The 24026-nt window shown below is 43.6% G+C and overlaps 1 long non-coding RNA gene across 1 annotated transcript in view; it reads right to left on the bottom strand.

Moving 5' to 3' along the window:
• Nucleotides 1-12093: 12093 nt before the first annotated feature.
• The window catches only part of LOC140912062 (uncharacterized), a 28766-nt gene continuing 16833 nt past the window's right edge, over nt 12094-24026 (bottom strand). The window contains exon 3 of the long non-coding RNA XR_012159214.1: nt 12094-12485. This is a non-coding gene — a long non-coding RNA (uncharacterized lncRNA). The remainder of the gene's footprint in view (nt 12486-24026) is intronic.

Below are 24026 nucleotides of genomic sequence, written 5' to 3'. Positions count from 1 at the left end.
ATTTATACTACTGTCTAAGACTCAGGAAGTCTTCAGATTTTTGTGATGAAACTTGGATGCTGCTTGATCAACTTTGGGTAAATGGGGTTCTTAAAGATGTTGATCAGGGCCAATAACATTTGCCGTTTCTATCTGTGGCAAGATTTTTTTCCTAGTTCAGAAATGAACCAGGCATTTGAGTCATCACATTTGAGCAAGATAGTTTAGCTAACCTGATATGATAAATACAAATTAAAATGTTCAGTAATCACCATAAGACAACTCCGAGTGCTCAAAGGTCCTAGTGGTCAGCGTCACAAAAATAGGCGTTACCCCTGGTGTCTTGGCCAGATTCCATCTGGGTGGTTATATTCTCCCTAGCCTAACTTTTCCTGCAGTTGTAATTGGACATGGAATTCTTCAGTTCCTGACCTAAATTGCAGGATAATATTGCTGTGTATGATTGATCAGCTGCCCCATTCCATTGTGGGATTGAAGCCATTGCACAGTTAACAAAACTAAATGTGGATTTAAGAAAGGTACAGGCTGCAACTTAGGCAGATACGATACACACATCTAAATATATTTACAAAGGGATAGGGTCCCATAGCCCAGAAATAATGGAAAAGATACATATACCAAGACAACTATGGAAACCTCACCTTTTCCTTTCCGAAAATGCTCTTTCATGAGCAATGAAGCAGGCTGTCATACAAGCAAGACTCTTGTCGTTGCCTGGCAAAAAGCTTTTTTTACTATTGGCCACCACTCACAGTTACCCATCCTTCCAGCCCAGCTGTGTCATCAGTGTTTTAATACTTGCCAATATATGAGGGAAGATGGCTTTTCAGGGTCTCTTGCTGTTTTTAAATCCTAACAGCCAAGGTGACAAAGTTGGCGTTCTTTATCAGTCCTGTGATACAGCACACTTTTTTCAGATGTTGGTGAGCAGATATGACTTTACAAAATGATACTGTTTTTTGTTTCATACTTGACACACATTACAGGGGTCAAAAGGTGTTGGTTTTAAATTTGAAAATGTGACCTGAATTATACAGCATAGCTTTTTTTTTTTATTCCAATCTATTCCTTTCATTCACAATATGTATTAATCCCCTTTTGAGAGATACCACCCTGTAAAGTAAAATGCCACCATTGGAAATATTCTTCGCTGACAAAGCTGCGTTGGCTTGGCATTTCCCACTCAATATGTTGGCCACATGGCATGGTCATTTTTAGAGAAGTGATCATAGCTGCCAGTTCTTCTTGCAAGCAATGCTTGACTGGTAGATCTTTTGACTTCAATCTTCCCCCAGCAATCAAGGAAGAAAAGCACTTATAAAATACATCTGATTATTATTGAAGCTTGTGTCAAACTGATTCTCCTTTGAGATTGTAATCTTTTTATAGAGGCTGATATTTTTGTATTAAAAGCCAAACCTGAGACTGAAAAAGGGGGTTAAATTCACTTAAGATTCTTGGTATTATAGGCTCTTTTGCAAGAGAGACTGCTTGCTGCTAAATGCTTCCATTGGAACATCTGGTGCTGGCCGCTATTGAAGGCAGGATGTTGGTTTACATGGACCCAGTCTGGTAATTCCTGTGTTCCTCTGAAAAGACTTCCTGAAGTGTTACCTATTTTGCTTCTCACGGACATGGTTTTGAAATCCTTTCTCCATGCTCTTTGGAATCGCAGCTACTGTAGGTGACATGGCATTTAAATGATTAAGAAGCCAAAAATACTAAGGTTACTACAGTTACAGATATGCTGCTGAGTGACAGGATTCTCCTGTTACACCACTCTGACAGCATGTGTTAGAACCTGGCCTGAAGCTGTGGGCTAAGTGGTGCGAACTCACGAGGGCATATTAGATTCTACCCTCTAGCACAGGGGTTCTCAAACTGGGGGTCATGACCCCTGAGGGGGTCTCAAGGTTATTACGTGGGGGGTCGCGAGCTGTCGGCCTCCACCCCAAACGCCACTTCACCACCATCATTTATAATAGTGTTACATATTTTTAAAAAGTGTTTTTAATTTATAAGGGGGGGTCACAATCAGAGGCTTGCTGTGTGAAAGGGGTCACCAGTACAAAAGTTTGAGAACCCCTGCAAAGACCGCTAGAATTTGGGACAGACAGGTCCTGAGGGAGGAACTCTAGGAGGAGCCAACCCTGGGGACAAACCTTAGGCTGCAATATTACTTTGGAGTTGCCGCCTTGTTAATAAACCAGCCCCCTACAAGGGGTGACTTGTAGAGTGTCTGTGTGTAGTTTTATTGGGAATGGGGTGGGGACTCTATCAGCAAAGCCATCCTCTTTTCCCCTACAGTATTTTGGGAACCGCTACTCTACATATAACTTCATCGCACCGTGACCCCCTTCAACAACAAAAATTACTACATGACCCCTGGCAGGGGAGAGCTACACTGGGGCGAAAGCCTGTGGGATTCAGCTTCAGCCCAGGGTGGCGGGGTTAAGGCTTCGGTTTCCACCCCAGGCCCCAGCAAGTCTAACACTAACCCTGGCAACCCCATTAAAATAGGATCCCGATCCACAGTCTGAGAACCGCTGATGCAAGTTCTGTACACTCTTCAACACTCTACAAGTTCTGCACTTAAAGAATTATTTACAGGAGATAGTTGTTTTCATTGCATTGAAATGCTTTGAAAACTAAACAAGCAACCCTCACACTGTGTACACTGCTGATGAATCACTACCACGCAGATCTGAAGTGGAAATAAAGATCAGTATCTCTATTAGCTTGTTGGGGAAAATTCAGGAGTTATTCTTAGCTACTTATGCTATAAGTTTGTCCCATGTGTGTGGGAAGGAAGTTCTGTTGTCTCTTTGCATGTTTACCCTCTCTTCTCTCAGTTAACTTGCTAAACAGTTCTCTCCATCTCAAAGGGCACTGAATGCACATAAAGGGACAATAGAATAAAAAAAAAATCTGATGTGAAGTAGAGGTTGCTGGAGCTATTTTTCCCTAAACTTAATTTTGTATATGGAAATTCAAATTTGCTGAGCAAGAGTTGGAAGCTGTCAAGTCTGAGCGTTTTTTTCTTTTTGTCAGTCCTCCAGAAGATATTATTGTGGCTTAAACTAAAATATAAGCATGTCACAGTGTCAGCCTAGTCAGAGTTCAGCTTTTCATTTTTCATAAGTGACTCACCTTGTAGCTATGGCAACTTCCTACTAGTATCAGGGCTATCATGTTAGCTGTTTCTCCCTTGCTGGCTTCCAGCTAGAATAGATTACAATACCACCTCATAAGCTACTGCAGTGATATTTATATCTGGGTCACATACTATTAAGTTAAATAAAATGTCTGTTGAAATGTAATCAGAGCAGAGGGTCATGTTCTTGAAACGAGAGAAGTAATTATAGAAATCTTGATTTGGATACTATCCTAAACAACCTTGTTCCATAGCATGCATTCGCTATACCTCAGCAAGTCTCCCATTAACAGGCCCTTTGTGGAAAGAGAAAGGGGACTAGTCCTGTTTCAATTAAGAAACGTCAATAGATGCAGGGTTAAGAGCCTACTTTAATAACGACATCAGCCACTATTTTCCCTCCCATTCTAATGTACTTTCTCACTATGATAATAGCCTTTTTGTAACACAGTGATAAAGCTGTACTCAGTGCTCCAAATATGGCTCTGATATTAATAAAGATGGCCAAACCTGCTTTTGGTTGTACAGCCACTAATGCACCATCTCCATTGTTTCTTGGACTTAATATGGACTATTCCTATAAAGTGGCCCAAAGACTGTAATAAACAAGAGACTTAAATGTGCATGCTGCTTCTACATTTAGACATTTTCACTGTCATGTGACTCACTTCCCAGTGACACTGGTGGTTTCGTTTTGTGGAAGGAGTTAACATTGTGTCTGTATGGGAGAAGGCTTAAAAAGAATTAAAAAACAAAATTCAAAGAGCTATCAGGTAGTCTTAGACCTGCACTATCCATTTTCTGTGACAATCTGATTTTTCTGTTTAAGGTGCTGAGACCAGGTTCTGTACCAAAACATGTTTCTTTGGAAATGCTGTCCCTGGAAAAGCACAAATATCCAGATCCACATGTCATCTATGTAAGTTAGGGAATATGACTAAAAGCAGATGGTATCTGCAAAGCAAACACACACAAATTCATTGGATTCTGTTATACTGAGCCTTCTAGTTTGTAAACAGAAAGGTCTTCAGGAAGATTATGTGGGTGTCTGTTACTGTGTACAGCAAAAGAGGTCCACATCTTCTATCATCTCACTGTTTAACTTTCATGAAGGTGAACAAATGAACTAGAGTCTGGTCACGACTGTAACAGCAGCCACTGGCATCAGAGGATATTGATTTCCATCACACAACAGGGATCAACGTTTTGTAATTATATGAGGGGGGCAGGAAATGAAGCCTAGTCTCTTACTAAAATTCTGATGTGTCGTAACTTTATTACAACAATCACCAACAAGCGTTGTCTTTGTCAAAGCAGTACTCATTAACCTTTATAATGTCAAGTTTCAAATGACATTCCTCTGTGTAATTTATTACAAGCTGTATCCCTCATTGCTAAGCATAAGTAAGGCCACTTGATTATTATATGTCACCATGTACCCCCTGTTAAGTGTGCACCCTGCAATCTGAAAAAGTCTCTAAACAACCCCCAACAACTACAACCCAGGTGACATTGAAAATTCATCAACAAAAAAACAAATGTGCAAGCTCTGAAAAAATCAATTAAAAGGAAATACAGTAATGAGATTGTGCAATGGCAATATTTTGTCCTAATTTCAAAGGCCAAAATCCAAAAATCAAATGGAAAAGTGTTTTCCATGAAGGAGTTTTGAGCTTCTCGTGATCACTACAAGTATAGCTTCAATACTCTTCCAACAGCAGAATGTGGTGTAGTGAGATAGCTTCACTGTGTCATCATCACCACTCACGAATACAAAAAACAAATCCCCACAAGATGGTTCTGCCTAAGTATCCAAAGATAATTCCCATGGTATCATTTTTCATATGTCCATCTTGTATGATGTACAAAGAGAAGAATGGCTTCTGTAATGGAAAGCCAGATACTCCAAATTGGAAACAGACTTTTGACCACTTTCAGTGTCCCTGAGAACCACCATGACATCGGCAATGCATTCAGAGGGGTTATTGTGAGCTCTCCACCGTAAGCCAGCAGCTAAATCCTCTAATCACATTAGAATGGGGTAATGCTATGTAAAGATGGGACTACCCCCTCTCCTAGTTATACTTTGGTTGCATTTGTAACACAGACAAGTAAATCTTATGTCATAATAACCAAGCTACAGATATGTGGTGCATGTTGGGCAGCCATCTTGGTGCACAGTTACATGCCAGCATTTTCAAGTTAAGAAATGCTTCTCCCAGAAGTGCAGTGGCCCAAAGTATTTAAGCAACACACATTACAGAATTTCATTTTAAATTCTATTGAATGGCTGGGAGGGTTGTGTATGTTGTGTAAGCTCTTTCCCAGAGTTTGTGTCTACGCTCCAGCCAGCTTCTTGATGACGAGAAGGAAGGAAGCATCTCATTAAAAAGCAAATACACAAAGAAGAAGAACAAAATAAAACCAGTATACATAAAGGATGATCAAACTCCAGCCTGACTACTCAACACTGAACCTGGCTTCCGTTAATAATTCTGTTTTTCCAGCTCTTTAGAAATACTGCCTACCAAAGCAACACATAGAATAAGGGTGACACTCTGTGGCGAGATGGGATAAGTACAGTTTCCTGTCCATTTGTTTTCTTTCCCCTCTTTGTTTGGCAGGGTGTTAAAAGCGGTAAAGTTTTGTTTAGCTGGTTGAATAACCTGCATAGTGAGGGAGTTTTGCAGGGTGGATCTGAGTTGAACAATATAGCAAACAGAACAACAGCGCAATGACTGCACAGTCCCTTCATCAGGAATGTTTCATTTACTATCACTGTCAACTTGATGAGGAAACACATTCATCAAGCTGTATTGAGCATAATGAGATTACATTCTTAAAAGGACTGTCAGTTTAAAAACAAACTTTGATCAGAATTTCTTTTGAGGAGGTGGTGTATATTACACCCAACATTATTTTAATTGAAAGATTAGACAAACTTTTTCTCTCTCCAGGCATTGACAGAATTGCATCTAATCAATTTTGTTTCTCTGGCTGGTCAGTTAGCCAGTTTCCCATGTTAGTGTGGGTCTTTCATGCAGCAGGAGAGAAAATCATTTTTAAAATACAGGGAAATCAGGAGCAGGGGTAGTACCTGAAATTCTAACTAATTTTTTGAAATGAAGTAGACTTCAAGTTAGCAGATCTCCAGTTTTAAGTTGATGGAATTGCTAACACAAAGTAAAAAAATACATGGGCTAGAATTGATTTACTAGTAGCTGCATTTGGAGAATAATAGCCAAAGAATTGCTCATGGACACCATTGTCAACTTGGGTAAGATCCTGCCAGGTCTCTGCCTTCCTTTAGAACGGAAACTGCACTTATTAGGGTAATGAAAATCTCAGACAGGTTTTCGAGTGAGATCAGGTGAGCATTTTGGTCATGCTGGAGCTCTTAGTAGCTGTTAATATGATTGTTTAATATGGATTATTGCTTCAGTGAATAAAGGATATTGCTATTCTTTCTAGAACTTCACTCCAATGGCTACCATCACACCAGGAGGATGGTGTCAGTAAGTAATGAAAAAGTCATCACACAAAGATTCTATTGTATTTCCCATGTTGCTTAAGGTGTATATGGAGCCTAACTGTGAGATCACTTCTAAACAAGAAATTATTGATGTATCATAATATGCAACTGTGCATCTCTTGAGTGGTAGACCAGACAAGTTTGATCTCTGTTCTGCAGCAATACTTGACTGATATTGCCTGCTGACTAGGAGTACATCCTCAAACCTCAAAAAGCAGAAGTCTTGCTGTTGGGTAGAGAACATAAATAAGAAGAAACTCACTCCTCCTTTGTGCCTCTGCTGGTTGAAGGAATTTGTTCAAAATCAGGTTAAGAATTTTGGTGTTCCTTCTCCTTGTGTCCTTTCCTTGGGAGCCAGGCATCAGACATGGTACATGTGGTGTTCATATGTGTAGAGCTGGGCTGGCACTAGGCACAAGCAGATTAAGCAATTGCTTAGGGCCCCGAGTGGCTCAAGAGACACCCCCATTAGCTTTTAACTGTGGTGTGTGTGTGAGGGCCCCCAAGGCCTCCAGTGGGCTAGCACCACCTCTGACAGCTTGTGTTGGCTGGGTCTTTATCTTATGGCGGCCTGAATGTAACAACACATTCAGTGTTGATCACTAAGCGTAATTACTGCAGTTGCCACTTCACAGGGATCTTGTTAGAGATGTTCCATCACTTGCCGCTTATGGAAGCAGCACAGACCCATGATCAAGTATGAAGTCGGCAGATGATCAGTTTTGCCTCACTGGGGACTATAGTCTAGAACTTACTCCACCTGAACTCCCTGTTTCATTCCTCCCTATGGAATGGTCAGAGTTTACCCTGTATTTATTCCTCTTTCTTCCCAACCCTTTTATACTGGACCTCCTTTTGTGTAATAGCAGTTTAAGAGGGGACTGTTGTACAAGTTTGTATTACGTACTTATTTTCATCCTGCTGTGCAGCATCCTGAACTCTTTGGATAGCAGGGGGAAATACATGCAGTTCTTATTTTATATTCAGCCTCAACAAAATGTTATCTCAAAACTAAAGCAAGCCTCAGGAAAGAACATCTCTCTGTAAACTAGTTGAGAGCAAGAGTCAATTTATTCTTGTTCTTCCCCCACCAATTTTTCCCCAGTCAGTGAGTATATTTCAGGCATCAGTGTGAGTAGAGTTCAGGTTGCCATTCTGGAAGCTGCCAGTTCACCCCAGTGGCTTCTTTCCTAATCTTTTCCCACAAACCACTCTGAGTTTTTAATCAGATTGGTCCAAAGGTTATGTAATTGATTCCTCTATTTTAAGTAAGTCAAAGAACACAATTATTTGAACATCGTTGTGACATCCCTGAATTCAGACATGATAATCAAACAACTTTTCTGTTTATAAAAAAAAAAAAAAAAAGGCAGCTGTGTTTGCAACGAGTTCTCTCTCATTATCTCCAGCCAAATGTCTGGAGGAGAAAAAAAATCAGACAGATAAAAAGCATTTCTCGGGTCAGTTCTGGGTAGCTTAATATAGCCACAGGCTTGCTTTAAACTCCTAAGGCCAAATTCAGCAGTAGTGTAAGCCAGCACACTTTCATTGAACTTCAGCGGGGCTCTGCTTACAGCAGGGGTAATGTCAGAGCCGTGGTAAAGCTTCTCCTGTTGGATGATCTCTCCAGGTTGCTGAGTTTGGGCCTCATACAATGGGGCTGTGTGCCCTTAAGCTTCCCTTGGTCTGAGTAGGCTGCAGCACTGTCTCTTTCCTTGGCCTCTCTGGCACACTTCCTGGTCACCAGCTTTGTCTATTAGCTCCCGTTTCTGTGAAGTGGTCATGGCCCAACTGCCTTAAATCCCTAGGCTCAGGGACGACCCCTCAGCAAGGTAAGTTGAACCATAACAGCCTGTTTCTTTGACCAGCAAATATGCAGATATTATACACGTCGCTGGTAGTACATTAGCAAGACCTAGGCAATTTCCCTATAACGTAACTGGCTGTTACTTTCAAGTTCAGTTAAAGAAGCAACGAGTTCATAAAGGGGCTGTAGCTAGGGGTGGAGCAGATGGTTGTGCTGATTTCCTAGAGGAGACCTAGCCAGGCTCAAACTTTTACAAAACACATCCTAGGCTCTTTACCAGCCAGAAAGAGCAGATGGGAAGTTCTCATTTGAAAAATCCACAGCATAAACAGCATGAATTCAATTTATCTACCTTGATGCTGAAGGGTTGAGCCAGCCTTGCCTGATTTGGGATCTCTATCTCCAGGAAGACGAATACTGCAAGCCTAAAGTGAAATCCTGCCCCTGTCAATGTCATTGAGAGTTTTTTGCTATTGAAGTCAGTGGGGCTGGGACTTTAGCACTAAATTTGATGTTATGAAGCCAACCCCTTTTCCTCCCCTCACCCCCAGCACTGCCTACAGTCTCCACTGTATACCTTTTTTGTCTCTCTTGAGATTTGCTTCTCTCTTGGCAGAAAATGCCTGTGCCAAATAACCCTTCTCCCGCCCATGCCCATGTTCCCTTTGACTCTATCATACTCCACCTGGGCTCTCCAGAAAGCAACTGAGCTAGGATCAGAAAGAGGTTGTCTCTCTAGATGTGCAGTGTTACTTTCTGCAAGCACCTCATGATAAATACCTCTGCACTGCTCTGTTTTCCAAGCATTGGACCCATAGCAATTTACTAATCACAATCCCACAGTGAAGCAAGTAAGAGTACTATCCCCACTTTACTGATGGAGGAACTCTTAGACACAGCTGAAGTGCCTACGGTGCACGGTGGTCAGGTTGAGCATGCATCCGATGAAGTGAGCTGTAGCTCACGAAAGCTCATGCTCAAATAAATTGGTTAGTCTCTAAGGTGCCACAAGTACTCCTTTTCTTTTTGCGAATACAGACTAATACGGCTGTTACTCTGAAACCTGTCATTATGGAAGATGAGACTCCCATTGCTTCCCCTTTGCAGTTGCTTGTAGGTTTGACAGACCAACTTATTTTGGGCTGAAACTTCCAAAGCTGGCTTTTATTTACCTGTCTTTGTGTTGAAAAGGTATGCCATAAAAGAAATGGGACATTCTGCACCAGTGAATTGATGCTGAGTTAGAAACTTTGGTGACATCCTGGATCTACTGTCTTCAATGACAAAACTCCCATTGCCTTCAGTGGGGCCAGGATTTCACTCCTGAACTTTCAGATTGTTCTGACATTTGGCTGATCTGCTGCAATAATTGCTTTCTGGGGGCTGGAGTTACATTTAATTTAAAATTTGGGCACATGTATGACTATATAATCTAGATAAAATTCTAGGTTTGTCATTTGTGTGTCATTCTGAAGCACAGAGTCTGAATTAGCATGAAGTGATGAACTTATTTTTACCAGCTTAGTTTAAAACTTCCCCAAGGTACAAACTATTTTACCTTTTGCCCCTGGACTTTATTGCTGCCACCACCAAGCATCTAACAAATATATAACCAGGAAAGTGCCCGCTTGGAAACGTCTTTCCCCCCAAAATCCTCCCAAACCCTACACCCCCTTTCCTGGGGAAGGCTTGATAAAAATCCTCACCAATTTGCATAGGTGAACACAGACCCAAACCCTTGGATCTTAAGAAGAAGGAAAAAGCAATCAGGTTCTTAAAAGAAGAATTTTAATTGGAAGAAAAAGTAAAAGAATCATCTCTGTAAAATCAGGATGGTAAATACCTTACAGGGTAATCAGATTCAAAACATAGAGAATCCCTCTAGGCAAAACCTTAAGTTACAAAAAGACACAAAAACAGGAATATACATTCCATTCAGCACAACTATTTTACCAGCCATTTAAACAAAACAGCATCTAACGCATATCTAACTAGATTGCTTATTAGCCCTTTACAGGCGTTCTGACCTGCATTCCTGCTCTGGTCCCAGCAAAAGCAACACACAGACAGAGAGAACCCTTTGTGCCCCCCGCTCCAGCTTTGAAAGTATCTTGTCTCCTCATTGGTCCATTTGGTCAGGTGCCAGAGAGGTTGTCTTAGGTTCTTAACCCTTTACAGGTGAAAGGGTTTTTCCTCTGGCCAGGAGGGATTTAAAGGTGTTTACCCTTCCCTTTACATTTATGACAGATGGAAACAACTACGAGCATGGCTGAGAGTTTTTTCTGTTTAGAATATCACCAGGTTCAATCATTGCTTGGGATTTGTGGTCTGCTGTCATTCAATTTTTAAATTCTTAGCCATTTTTGGCTCTCCCCACCCCTCATGAATCTGAATTGCACCCTTGTGACAGCACGAGCTTTCAGCTACTAGTAAGAATTGATTTGTATTGCAATACGTCATAGTTATGAAAATAACTTAATGAAAAATGATATTTAGAAAGTGTCTTTATGTAGGATGAATTTATGCGATATCTTTTTGTTTGGAAAGATTTGACTGAAATCTCTTTTGAAAACTTAGAGGTGCCTGAATTGTGGATATGACTAATTTCCATGCTTTTCATGAGTCATTTGCCAATCTGAACTCCATAAGCTAACAAGACCTTAGTTACTCATTAAAAGTCTGAAAAATGCATTGTAAATCGAATACTAGTGGCCATTAGGTGGCGCAATGAGCTGCCATATTGAAAGGCCATTAGGAGTCGGAGTGACCTCAGAATCTGGTCTCAGGGCTTCTTTCTAGACTTATAGAACTTGTCAATAGTGCGCTCTAGGCACTCCAGGGGAAGAGTGCCATGTAAAAGATTATCTCAGCAGCACCTAACAGGGCCATACAGCTTTAAAGTGTTACAAAAGTCCTGATTCATTTAAAAAAAATATTAAATACTCTTAAATTTAAGATGGTCTCAAGCCTGATCCCACTGAAGTCAATAGGAGTTTTGCCATTGACTTTACTGGTAATAAAATAAGGCCACACTTACTCAAGATTTAAAAAAAAAAACCCACAAGAAAGGAAAAAGGTTCATGCTTCAATATCAATGTCCTCCAGAGCTTGCCCTGCCTGAAGGGATGGCTAGTACAACCATGGCTAGTAATGTGGTTCTTCATAGCAAGCCCCAAACCCCCTATGCCCAACCCCAGGACAATTTATGGAGATTTATAAATGATTTTAACTCTTTGATATGTACGTCTAAACAGGACCTCTTGAGCTGGACAGTGATTTTTGTGTGAATGAAATGAAACCAAGTGATGCAGCCCATGGGAAAATGATAGTATTTCTTTTTAATCGTGGTCGGACAATGTGCTCTTCCATCTCTGCTGACCAGAGAAAAGAAACCATGTGCCAATGCACAAGAAGGAACAGCCAGAGATAAAATGATGGCCAAGGAGGACGGGCCACCCAGGAGCTGTGTCACTCCTATGGTGACAGTATACATGCATTGACTACTTTGTACTGTTGTCTAATATTTTTTAATATGCACTGTTTTATGTGTGGATGGCAGCTGATCTGCCATCAGGTATTTACATGATTACTTGTCACTTGCTTGTTTTAAATACGCAAAGTATTAAATTTGCACAAGCTGGTCTCATTAACTTTATTAAAATGGAACATCACAGTAATTCATAAGCTGTGTCTTTTGAGGTACATCAAGTGTGTGTAAAATGCATAATAAAATTTCATAAACACAAAACTTCCAAAGCTGCCCCAGAAACAGAGGGATAAGTGTGGCCCAATTACAAATACTATTTCATGTCCCCCTCATCCATTGCACTGTGGAAATCCATTTTGTGGTTGCACGAAGCATCTCTGACTGCTGTTGCATGTGTGGATCTTCCCCTAGTAAGGAAGAGTTCACTTTCTGGTTGTGTGTAGCAATCAAGCAGTATCTTGAGTCCAGTCCTGCTGAAATGGCTTACCTCTGTCCTTGCAGACATCTGTGATGCAATAATGAAGATAGCATTAAAAACATTGGCATCCAAATAGTTTTGATGGCAGTGCTATTGAGATTTCAATCTGCCAGCTGCTCATTCCACCACCATTCTACAGCTACTGAGCATCTAGTCAAACCTTTTGCCAGGGCCTTTGTGGCCAGGGTATGGTTTCATAAAGAAAGGCAAAAGGGGATATGCAGGGTCCCTTTGAATACATGGGGACAGTGACTCTATTTGTAAAAATGTCATTCAGTTGGAAAACCAAAAAAACGTGGTATCCACCCTGTCACTATATCCCATGTTGCCGTCCGTGAACCTGCCTCCATGGTCAGTCAGGTCCTGTGTAACAATGGAGTAGTACCCTTTGCAGCTATGTAGTCATGTGCTCCTTGTAGAGGGCAAACTATGTGCACGTGAGTCCCGTTGATTGCCCAGTGCACTTTGGAAGGCCCATTCTCTCAAAGCTGGCTATCATTTCAGGAACACTGATTTGTCCAAAGATGGTGGGCATAAGCACAGTCCTGATCACCTCACAAACCTTCACCACAAGCCCCACAATTGACTTGCTAACACCAAACTAGTTAGCAACAGACCTGTAGCCAACTTCCTCCAGATGACTATAATAACCCACTTCTGGACTGGCACAGCCTCTTTCTCATGCATGTGTCCTGAGACTGAAAGGTCAGGGCAGGCTGATTACACAGATGCAGGAATATCTGCTTCTTCATGCAAAAGTTCTGGACCCACTGCTGGTCATCCCAGGTCTGCATGACTGTGACCCCACCAGTCTGTGCTTGTGGCCCTGCTCCAGAAATGCTGGTCTACATATGGGGAATCTGCAGTTAGGGCAAGAGACACAAGCAGCATCAGCTGGGTTACGGCTGCTGTTTTTATATCTCCCTCCAAGAGGATCGTCAAGAGGATAAACACTGCTGCCAACATGTCCATCAGCATCTCACAGATGCTGTGCCAGATTGCTGAAATGGGAGCAAAAGCATAAGCAGGAGATGTTCTTCCACCGGTGATGGATCCATGTTGCTGACTTCAGTTGCAGGGAGCATGCAGATTCTGAAATGGCTTGGCTGAATGTGTTGGCTGGCTAACATCACTTCCAGTCAAATTCTGTGGGCTGGATGGATAAGTTGTCCCACAATAATATATTTTGAACTAAAGCCTAGAGCAGCTATAGCTAACAAGGGTACTAAGAGCCTGGGGATACACTCCCAGAACCAACAAGGTCTTGACTTGAGTCTGGATAGTGCAGCATGGGCATGTTGACATTGACATGGGTATGAGGCTTGTGTAGAAATGCATTGTGGATGCTCAAGTGCAAGCTTGGCAAGAACGGGTCTGAAGTTTTGGGTCTGGTAGACTTGGCTTTACAATGTAGTGTAGACATACTCCTACAATAAATTCCATTGGGAGCTTGAGGTGGGTGCCAAACTGCTAGCTAAATTCATGCAAGTATTTCAAAAGCCTGTCCAAACATATCACTTGAGAGAGGCATATTTTCTTTACAAGACACTAGCTGCTCGGTGAGAATTAACAGTTGTTACAGGACATGCCTTATGATACTATGTTATATGAATCTGAACAGCTAACAGTGTACAAATTAGAGCTGGAATTAGATATGGTTTAACTGTTAGCTTTACTCCGATCTAGTTATCACAATAAATGGGCGTGATGCTGCATAAAACAGTGGATATTTGTAGGGCTAGTGAAAATGGTTTCCCAAATGAAAGTGTTAACAAGCTGTGCAAGAACCACAGTGCCTGATTCCCAGCTGCAGTGCAGGCCCTTTTTCATATGTTTAGCATGAGGGTCTCCCCATGGGGTGTACAGCCAACAGAGGTGCTGTGTCTCTGGTATAGGGGAAAGGTGTGGCTGGCAGATGGCATATTCCAAAGAGGATGCTCACTTCATAAGGACTGATGAATCAAAAGCAAGAGCATCTCAGCTAACCTGAACTGCCACAATGGGGTATAACTTGACGGAGTAGGCTTTCTAGTTGTCCGATGGTAAGCCAAGATGTGAAAAATGTTAGGTTAATTATTCCTTTCTCTCTAGCCCATGGTGACTGCATGGAGCCATTCCAAGAAGAACCTAGGTATGATTTTTTTAAAATGAATTTGCCCTAAGCCAAGGGACTAACAGCACTGACTAGCGCCAAGCATAAATCAGACAAGTTTTCTGAAAACTATCCCAGGGAGTTCTGTCATTTCACCTCTCCATCTGACTTGCAGCTATTTCTTTCCTGACCTCTTGAGCAGAGACTATCTATTGTACCAACTGTGTGGTGACTTTTATGTGGTGGTCACAGGTGTCCACTGGTGAAGAAGAGACCATTAAGTTTGTATAGGGTAGGCTTTTTCCCCCCTAATTCAGTTAATTTAGTGCTTGGTAAAAGATTCCAGCCTCTCAGAGCTGGAAAATGGCAACACCTCACCATGCTTAATCACAGAATAGATACCCCACAGACAAGCACAAGTGAAGCTACAGCTCCCCATTCTGCCATTATGCCTCAGCCTTGACTTGGAGCAGGGGTGGCCAACCTGAGCCTGAGAAGGAGCCCGAATTTACTAATGTACATTGCCAAAGAGCCACAGTAATATGTCAGCAGCCCTGCATCAGCTCCACGCCCCCACTCCCAACGCCTCCCGCCCACTGGCAGCCCCGCCGATCAGCGCCTCCTCCTCCCTCCCCACACCTTCTGATCAGCTGTTTCGTGGTGTGCAGGAGGCTCTGGGGAGTGGGGGGTGGGGAGCGAGTGGAGTGGGGAAGAGCCAGGGGTTGAGCAGTGAGCACCCCCCTGGCACATTGGAAAGTTGGCACCTGTAGCTCCAGACCCAGAGTCGGTGTCTATACAAGGAGCCTCATATTAACTTCTGAAGAGCTGCATGTGGCTCCGGAGTCACAGGTTGGCCACCCCTGACTTGGAGGAACAATCTCTGCTGATAAGGATTGCTCAGCTTTCAGTCCATCCAATCTCTGCCCTATCTGTTAAAATTACCTCCAATGTGCTACCAATTGTGGTGATGGCTTACGTGATGAGGACACCTGCTTAATAGGAACTGAACAGAGGTAGGAAACTTATTTCACAAGACTCATCATATTAAAGTCTCCATACATGATGTAAAAGTGCATTAGTCACTTTAACCCTTGTACTAGTGAAGTGCATGCAATACATTAGACACAAGAAGCTTTCCATCAGGTTAAGGGACATGGTATTGTCAATCTGTGGTATAATAAATTTCCTTGTTTACAGAGCCAAATGTCAATGATTAGAATGATCATTACTCTGACCCAACTGGAAAAGTAAACTCTGCTTTCGTGGTTAGTCATATTTACTGAACAACACCTGCAACATACTGGAAGATGAGCTCACACTCATGAAACATTTGTCCCTATTTCTATAGCCCTTACGACGGAAGCTCCCACAATTTCTCATTTGTTTTTATTCCAAATCCTTTGTAAAAAAAAAGAGATCATCAGCAGTTCTGACTCAGACCATTAAGAGCATATTGAGAAATAACCGTAGGTTTTTCAGAAAGCTAACTTACGTCAGCAAGCAAAAAGATAATACAGTAACAGTCATAAATTTTAACCCATGTCCACAACTGCTGATTGCTTAAAAAAAAAATTAGGACAATAACATTTCCCTACTGTAACCAAATGAAGTAGTTTGGCTTTCCCCCCGCCAAGTCTGCAGATTGGTGTGTGGTTTTATAGCAGTCTACTTCCCAAGATGTTAGAATTATGCATATTCTGTAAATTATGTTTAACTGTTTCAAATTCATGCAGCCCATCATATTTTATTGATCAGGTCTCTCCAGTAATTGACAACAACCAACACAGAACTGAGTGTTCCCCATAAGGCAATGCGGATAAACAGAGAAAACAATTAGTTCCCATAGCAAAATAAAAATCTTACTGTCCTTTAAATTTTTATGAGAGCAGTAGCAGCGCTCCTTTACCTCTATTTTACTTGGGCTCCTCAGGGAGGCTAGAAAGGTATTCCTATTTAATATTTACATAGAATCAGAGAGGTCTATCCATCTCAGGGTGTCTGTGTAGCTTCTATTAATACAAATGCAATATATGCAAGAACTAGGGTCAGAGTAAACCTCAGAATAGTGTCTGCAAGTTCCAGATGTTTCCCTGATTGACAATCTTGATTAAAAATCACCAGTGCTGTCAATCCAGCACTCATATGGGAAAGGAAGCATAGGTTAGTGCAGCGGTGGGCCAACTACAGCCCACGGGTCACGTCCGGCCCATCAGATGTTTTAATCTGGCCCATGAACTCCTGCCAGGGAGCGGGGTTGGGGGCTTGCCCTGCTCCATGCGTGCCATGGCTCTGCACAGCTCCCGGAAGCAGTGGCATGTCCCCCCTCCAGTTCCTACCTGTAGGGCAGCCAGGGGGCTCCACACATTGCCCCCTCCCCAGGCGCTGCCCCCATAGTTCTCATTGGTTGTTGGCTCTCCCCAAGTAGGGCCATGAAACAATCAATCCCCCTTGCCCCTGTGATTACTTACCATTTTGGGGCTCCTGTGGGTTATGTGCGCTCGCTTTGGGACGAGCAATTTCTGCTGTGTACACTGTACTTGTGTTTAAGTATGGCCAAATCATTGCTCTGTCTAGTGTGAGCAATGCTGCCTCTGTTAAGTGTTGCATTTTGGCTTTACAGATGCAACCTTGAGATCCCAGCCGTCCTTGTTATCAGCGGCCAAAAGACTCCAAAGAATCAGGAAGGGTCCATGAAGAAGCAAAGAGGACCTGCTACATGACTTCATGCAGCAGTCCCTTAATGAAAATAAAAAAGTGTAGGAGTGGCGGGAGCCTGAAAAGAGGCTCCGCCAGCAGAATGTGGATCGCCGGCACCAAAGCACAGAGCGGCTGCTAAGCATCATGAAGCACCAAGCAGACTCGATACAGGCACTCGTAGCAATGCAGGCGGAGTACATCCGCCTCCGCCCCCCCCGCAGCCCTTGTCCCAAAACTCTTTCCCTTGTGTCTCCATGTCATGGCCAAACCACTTCCCCCAACATCCGGTTTCTTATTGCCACCAGCTGCCTCCAACACCTGTAGCTTCACCACCCAGCCCTGGAAACTACGACCCTTACCCACTGCACTCAACCCCCATCACCATGCAGTATAGCCAGCCTGAAGTGCAGCACTCATTGCATGGCACTCCAGACAGGAAGGCGGAGAATGATAACAGGACATATGCAAATCTGTGATTGTCCTGTTCCCCACCCCGCCCCCTTCCCTCCTCCCACACAGCACAGATGTGTCATGCCCTTTCTGTTTCCCCGGCAGTTGTGTTTCTTTTCAATAAATGAATGTTTTGCTTTGAAAACATTCTTTATTGCATTAAGTAAAAGATACCGTAGCCCAGGAGAGCAACAGGCACTGCAAGTCAGTGCATCATACACAGCAAACACAGATGCCTACTGGCATTGGAACCACTGCACTTCACTCCAGTTCAGGGCACCAAACTTTACTGCTGGCTTTCAGCATCAAATTGCTCCCTCAAGGCATCCCTAATCCTTACAGCCCCGTGCTGGGCCCCTCTAATAGCCCTGGTCTCTGGCTGTTCAAATTCAGCCTCTAGGTGTTGAACCTCTATGGTCCATGCCCAGGTGAAGCTTTCACCCTTCCCTTCACAAATGTTATGGAGGGTACAGCGTGCGGATATAACCGTGGAGATTTTGTCATTGGCCAGGTCCAGCTTCCCATACAGACAGCACCAGCACCCCTTTAAATGGCCAAAAGCACATCAACAGTCATTCTGCACTGACTCAGCCTGTTGTTGAACCGCTTCTTGCTGCTGTCAAGGCTCCCTGTGTATGGTTTCATGAGCCATGGCATTAAAGGGTAAGCGGGGTCTCCAAGGATCACAATGGGCATTTCAACTTTTCCTACAGTGATCTTCTGGTCTGGGAAGAAAGTCCTGGCTTGCAGCTTCCTGAACAGGCCTGTGTTCTGAAAGATGTGTGCATCATGCACCTTTCCGGACCAGCCTCCATTAATGTCCATGAAACGCCCATGGTGATCCACAAGCACCTGGAGAACCATAGAGAAATACCCCTTCCGATTTATGTACTCGGAGGCTAGGTGGTCTGGTGCCAGAATTGGAATATATGTCCCATCTATCGCCCTTCCGCAGTTAGCGAAACCCATTTGTGCAAAACCAGCCACAATGTCACACACGTTGCCCAGAGTCACGGTTCTTCTGAGCAGGATGCGATTAATGACCCTGCAAACTTGCATCAACATGATTCCAACGGTCGACTTTCCCACTTCAAACTGGTTAGCAACCTATTGGTAGCTGTCTGGAGTTGCCAGGTTCCAGATTGCAATAGCCACCTACTTCTCCACCAGCAGGGCAGCTCTCAATCTCATGTCCTTGCACCGCAGGGTGGGGGCGAGCTCAGCACACAATCCCATGAAAGTGGCTTTCCTCATCCAAAAGTTCTTCAGCCACTGCTCGTCATCCCAGACTTGCATGACGATGTGATCCCACCACTCAGTGCTTGTTTCCCGAGCCCAAAAGCAGCGTTCCACGGTGGTGAGCATGTCTGTGAATGCCACAAGCAATCTCATGTCATATGCATTACGCGAGTCGACATCATCGTCGGACTCCTCACTGTCACTCTGTAGTTTAAGGAGTAACTCAACTGCAATTCGTGACGTGCTGGCGAGACCCATCATCATATTCCTCACTAGTTCGGGATCCATTCCCACAGACTGAAAGGGAAGACAGAGCGTGCAGTACAAAAAACATTGAAAGATGGCGCCAAATGTGGATGGAAGCATAGGGATTGCTGGGATGCAAAGCGATGCATCACGGGACATTGGGAGAGGACCCAGAATGCCCCTCACCCCCCCACGCTCTTCCCACAAGCCACAGCCCCAGAATGGAAAGAGGTGCTCTGTGGGATAGCTGCCCATAATGCACTGCTCCCAATACTGCTGCAAGTGCCGCAAATGTGGCCACGCCACTGAGCTTGCAGCTGACAGTGTGAACACACGGCAGCGCTTTCCCTGCTGCGGTCTCCAAGGGCTGGTTTAACTCACAGCGCTCTACATCTGCAGCTGTAGCCATGCCCTCTGTGATGTAACCTTGCTTACACCTTGGAAATGGATTTTTGTTTTGGCCTGGCTTGTACCCTGAAAGGCCAGAAGCTTGTTTTTTAGTTTACTGCTGGGGTGAGGAATCTGCTACCTTGCCAAAAAGCACCTTTGTAAAGTACTAAAATGTGCATTAAAGAAGTTAATTTTTGAGCAGACGGAAGACAGTGACTTTGAAGGAGCTGTCACAGCATCTGGTATGTGTTATAGAGAAGATCCTGGACAGAAGAGGCAGTGGTGCTGGAACTAGGGATGCTGGGGGTGCTGCCACGCCCCCTGGCTTGAAGTAGTAATAACAAACACCAAACACATGGTTTCCGTCAGCAGCACCCCCACTTAAAAAATAGTTCCAAGCACCCTATTTGGCGGTTCTACCGGATACAAAAATCTGCCCAGTTTCACTTAAGAATGAGTAACCTGGACCCCCTGTACTTAAGTTATACACTTGTGGGAACTTGTCTGGGAGGGAGGAGGAGGGAAGAAGTGTTACCAGCTGGTGAGCTGCTATACCTGTTCTATTCACGGTCAGTTTCTGTGGGTCTTAAATGCACACACACAAGGGTTTTGTAATGGGAACACTGAGAGGCTCTTAATTACTATGCGACTGCTAAACAAACATGGAGCAAACATCCCATCCCATTTCTCATTCTTGTTATGCACCTTTCAGTGTGTAGCTGAAGACTACAGAGAACAGAAGGCTGCAGATCCCTGTACTCTGTTCACTCTGGGCCTGATGCTGGTCTCACACACATTGCTGTGACTCCACTGAGTAGTGGAGTTACTCCTGATTCACTCTGGTTTTAATGGTGTCAGAATCTGACACTTCTGAATGCTAAATCTCTCTTTCACAATAACAATAAGTTCATTTAAATATTTTTAAATTACAACCTAAATGTTTTAAAATTATTCTAGCAGGCATGTGCTGCAGTAGTTAAGGAATCCAGTAGCTTACATGCTAGGAGTTCAGACTAAATTCTGACTCCCCAATTGTGGCACCTGAATTCCTACTCAATGGATCCGATTTGTCAAGCCCTACTAGCCGATTATATAAACATTTTTACTGTTTGTCAGGAAAGCAGTTGGTGCCTGGTCTTTTACAATGGTCAGCACTCCTGCAAAAAAGGGTAAAGCCTGAATGCCTTTTCTGAGCATGGAGAGCTCTGCCTGGGGAAAAAATGGGGTGGTTCTGTTTTGGGGGATTTGTGATGCAGAGTCAGGGAGAACAAGATGCCTGCACTGGTGGGACACCCAAACATTGGTGCTAGGAGGAAGCAGGGGTGGGAATGGTCTAACTCAGGGGTGGGCAAACTACGGCCCGCGGGCCATGTCTAGTCCATCAGACGTTTTAATCTGGCCATCGAGCTCCTGCTGGGGAGCGGGGTGGGGGGCTTGCCCAACTCCATGCATGCCATGGCTCCATGTGGCTCCCAGAAGCAGCGGTATGTCTTCCCTCTGGCTCCTATGTGTAGGGGCAGCTGGGGGGCTCTGCATGCTGCCCCCGCCCCAAGTGCAACCCTCGCGACCTGTGAACAGGGCAGCGCGCAGAGCCACCTGGCCGGCTCTTCACCTCTGAGTAGGAGCTGGAGTGGGGACATGCCACCGCTTCCAGGAGATGCTTGAGGTAAGCGCCACCTGGAGCCTGCACCCCTGACCTCCTCTTGCACCCCAACCCCCTTCTCCAGCCTTGATCCCCCTCCTGCCCTCTGAACCCCTCGGTCCCAGCCTGGAGTACCTTCCTGTACCCCAAGCCTCTCATCCCCAGCTCCACCCCAGAGCCCACACCCACAGCTGGAGCCCTCACACCACTGCACTCCAACCCCCAATTTCGTGAGCATTCATGGCCCGCCATACAATTTCCATACCCAGATGTGACCCTCGAGGCAAAAAGTTTGCCCATCCCAGTCTAACTGGAACTCAGGGGCTCCACCAGCCACCTTCCCACACCCAGTAGAGAAACAGTAGCCACTCAGCCTATCACAAATGTAAGGCTGCAATCACAGCTAGAGTGGCTCTGCTGCCCCTCTGCAGCTGCAGCAGGGAAGGATTACTTCCACGCGAGGCAAAGAACCGGTATAAGGCAAGCTGACGAGTAAGGGTCTGCCCCAGGAGCTGGATGTCCCCTGTAGTCAGTTAAAAAAGCACAAAGCCTAGTCTATGCCAGGCTAAATAAGCCTTTATAATAAATAGCTGGGCAAGGGCTACAGCTATATCACATACATATTTACCTGTGATTCATCTCCAAAGTAAGGGAAGAGAGAAGTCCATGCAGGTGTACTTACCTCTCCCTTAACAAAAATAGCCCCATTACTTGATACTAGTTTGGCCTGATGCTCAGACACCTGTTATTTTTATTACTGGCATAAGGAGTCAAGTCTCCTGAGAATTTCTGCCCTAAGACTGTATGGAACATGTTTGCAATTTTCTTTTTATTGATTCAATATATTGCAGAAAGAGAAAGAAGAGAAAATTCAAAAGACTTGAAGGAAAGGACTCCTAAATATCAGATCACACCCCAATCTAAATCAACATTAATGACCAGTCCCCATAATATTGCTGAAGACAAATAAATTGCAAGGTATCATGTTCTCTTAGGAGGACAGTTCTTAACTCTCATTGTGAAGGCTGGATGATCAAATGAAAGGGTCAAAAAAGAATGCAGGCCAAAAGTCATTAAACTCTGATGATAGACACTCAGGCAAGATATTATTATTGTTAGTAAACACGTTAACTGTGGTACTTTGGTTTATTATCAGATTATACCTCCAAGAATAGAAGTTATCAAGTAATGAGCATGGCTGGCTATGATAGAATTTGTAATCTGAAACAACTAGTTTTGGAACCAAAGACTCATAGGAGGGGGGCAATTCAAATAACTTAATTCACTAGGATGACCTTCCAGACTATGTAGACACACAGCAGTGGTTTTGTTACACTTCGTGTTGGGGAAACATTTCATTCTATTGAGAAATTTTTTGCAAATTATTGGTGCAACAGAGGTGATTTTATGTTACTTATTGGATGTGCATTATGGGGTCAATTATTAATTACATTTCCTATGGAGGGGTTCATCAAGCAGTTTTAAGTTTGCACAATGCTGTTGTATAATTTGAAAGGTTCAAAGTGAAGGGATCTTGATTTATTTAACACTTTTACACAAAGGCGAATTTAGACTACAAAGAGCATAAAGTGAATGAATAGAATGTTGGATTTGAAGGTGATCCTTAATTAATCTGCTCTGCCAGTGTACTTTAGAAAAGCAGATGATATTTACATTATTTATAATTATAATGTGTCAATACGTGGTATCCATTTTAAATTTGCATATAGTGAAAATACCCATTGCTCAAGCACATCTACCCTCCACCATATGGACTTCTTGGTTTTTTGTTAGGCTGGATTGTGAAAGAAATAGATTAATTTAGGTTCTTTCTGTAGTTGTCATGGAGATATTTTTAACTGTGCTCCATATATCTTTATCAGTTGAACTGAAATCAGAAGGCCTGTGTTTCCTAGAGGGCAGACTGTTATTGAGGGGACACCAGGAAAACAGGGAATGCAGAGAGTTAGGCTGGAAGCAATTAAGCCACATTGATAGAGCAGTCTATGATATTTAATAAAGTTCCATTTGTTCAACTTAAGCTGTGCTCAGACTCACTCTTTGCTAATGAAACATGGTGGCAGCATCTGAGCTGCGAGTTCTCTGCAGTACATCAGCCATGCAGTGTGTGAGCCATGGGACTCGGTCTGAAGCTCCCCAGAGTCCTGGAGTTTGCAGCCACAAGCTTAACCCAGCAATCGACGCAGTGGAAGGAGGAGTTCCAGCTATACACAGGCCTGGCCATGCAGAAGGACAACAGAGAAAAGTAAAATTATGTGATCTTAAGAGGATTGGGGAGCAAGGCAGAGAGATCTGCAATGCTCTGATGTGCACCACTGCCTCAAGCCTCACAGCAGTCCTAGGAGGCCTGGGGACCTACTGCTCCTCAAAGCAGAAGGAAACTGCAGAACAAAACAGAGTTTTCACTAGAGACTAACCCAAAGGGGGGTGGATAGATCCTTATGTTACTGCCTTTGGCAAACTGACTGCTACATTCAATTTTGGGGACTTGACAAACTCCTTAATTTGAGACAGGATAGTCTGCAGGATTTATGAGCAGCTGCTCTGTGAAAATGAACTAACATTAGACAGATGCTTACTCATGGGGCATGCAGTGGAAGCCTCAAGAGAAAGGATAAAAGCCCTAGGAGGCACAATGTCCCCATAAGTATCTGGAGTGAAACAACGGCAAAGGAGAGCAAGTAGCCATGGTTCCATACCCACAGTGAGATGCATTTACTATGGGAGACAGCCTGAGTCAGTAAAGGAGAAGTGCCCTGCACTAGGACAGCATTACAAGGAATGTGGCAAT

This window comes from Lepidochelys kempii, chromosome 5 (assembly GCF_965140265.1).
Source record: "Lepidochelys kempii isolate rLepKem1 chromosome 5, rLepKem1.hap2, whole genome shotgun sequence".
NCBI classification, from domain to species: domain Eukaryota; kingdom Metazoa; phylum Chordata; order Testudines; family Cheloniidae; genus Lepidochelys; species Lepidochelys kempii.
The sequence above is the reverse complement of the archived record's forward strand: the minus strand, read 5'-3'. Positions and strand labels throughout refer to the sequence as shown.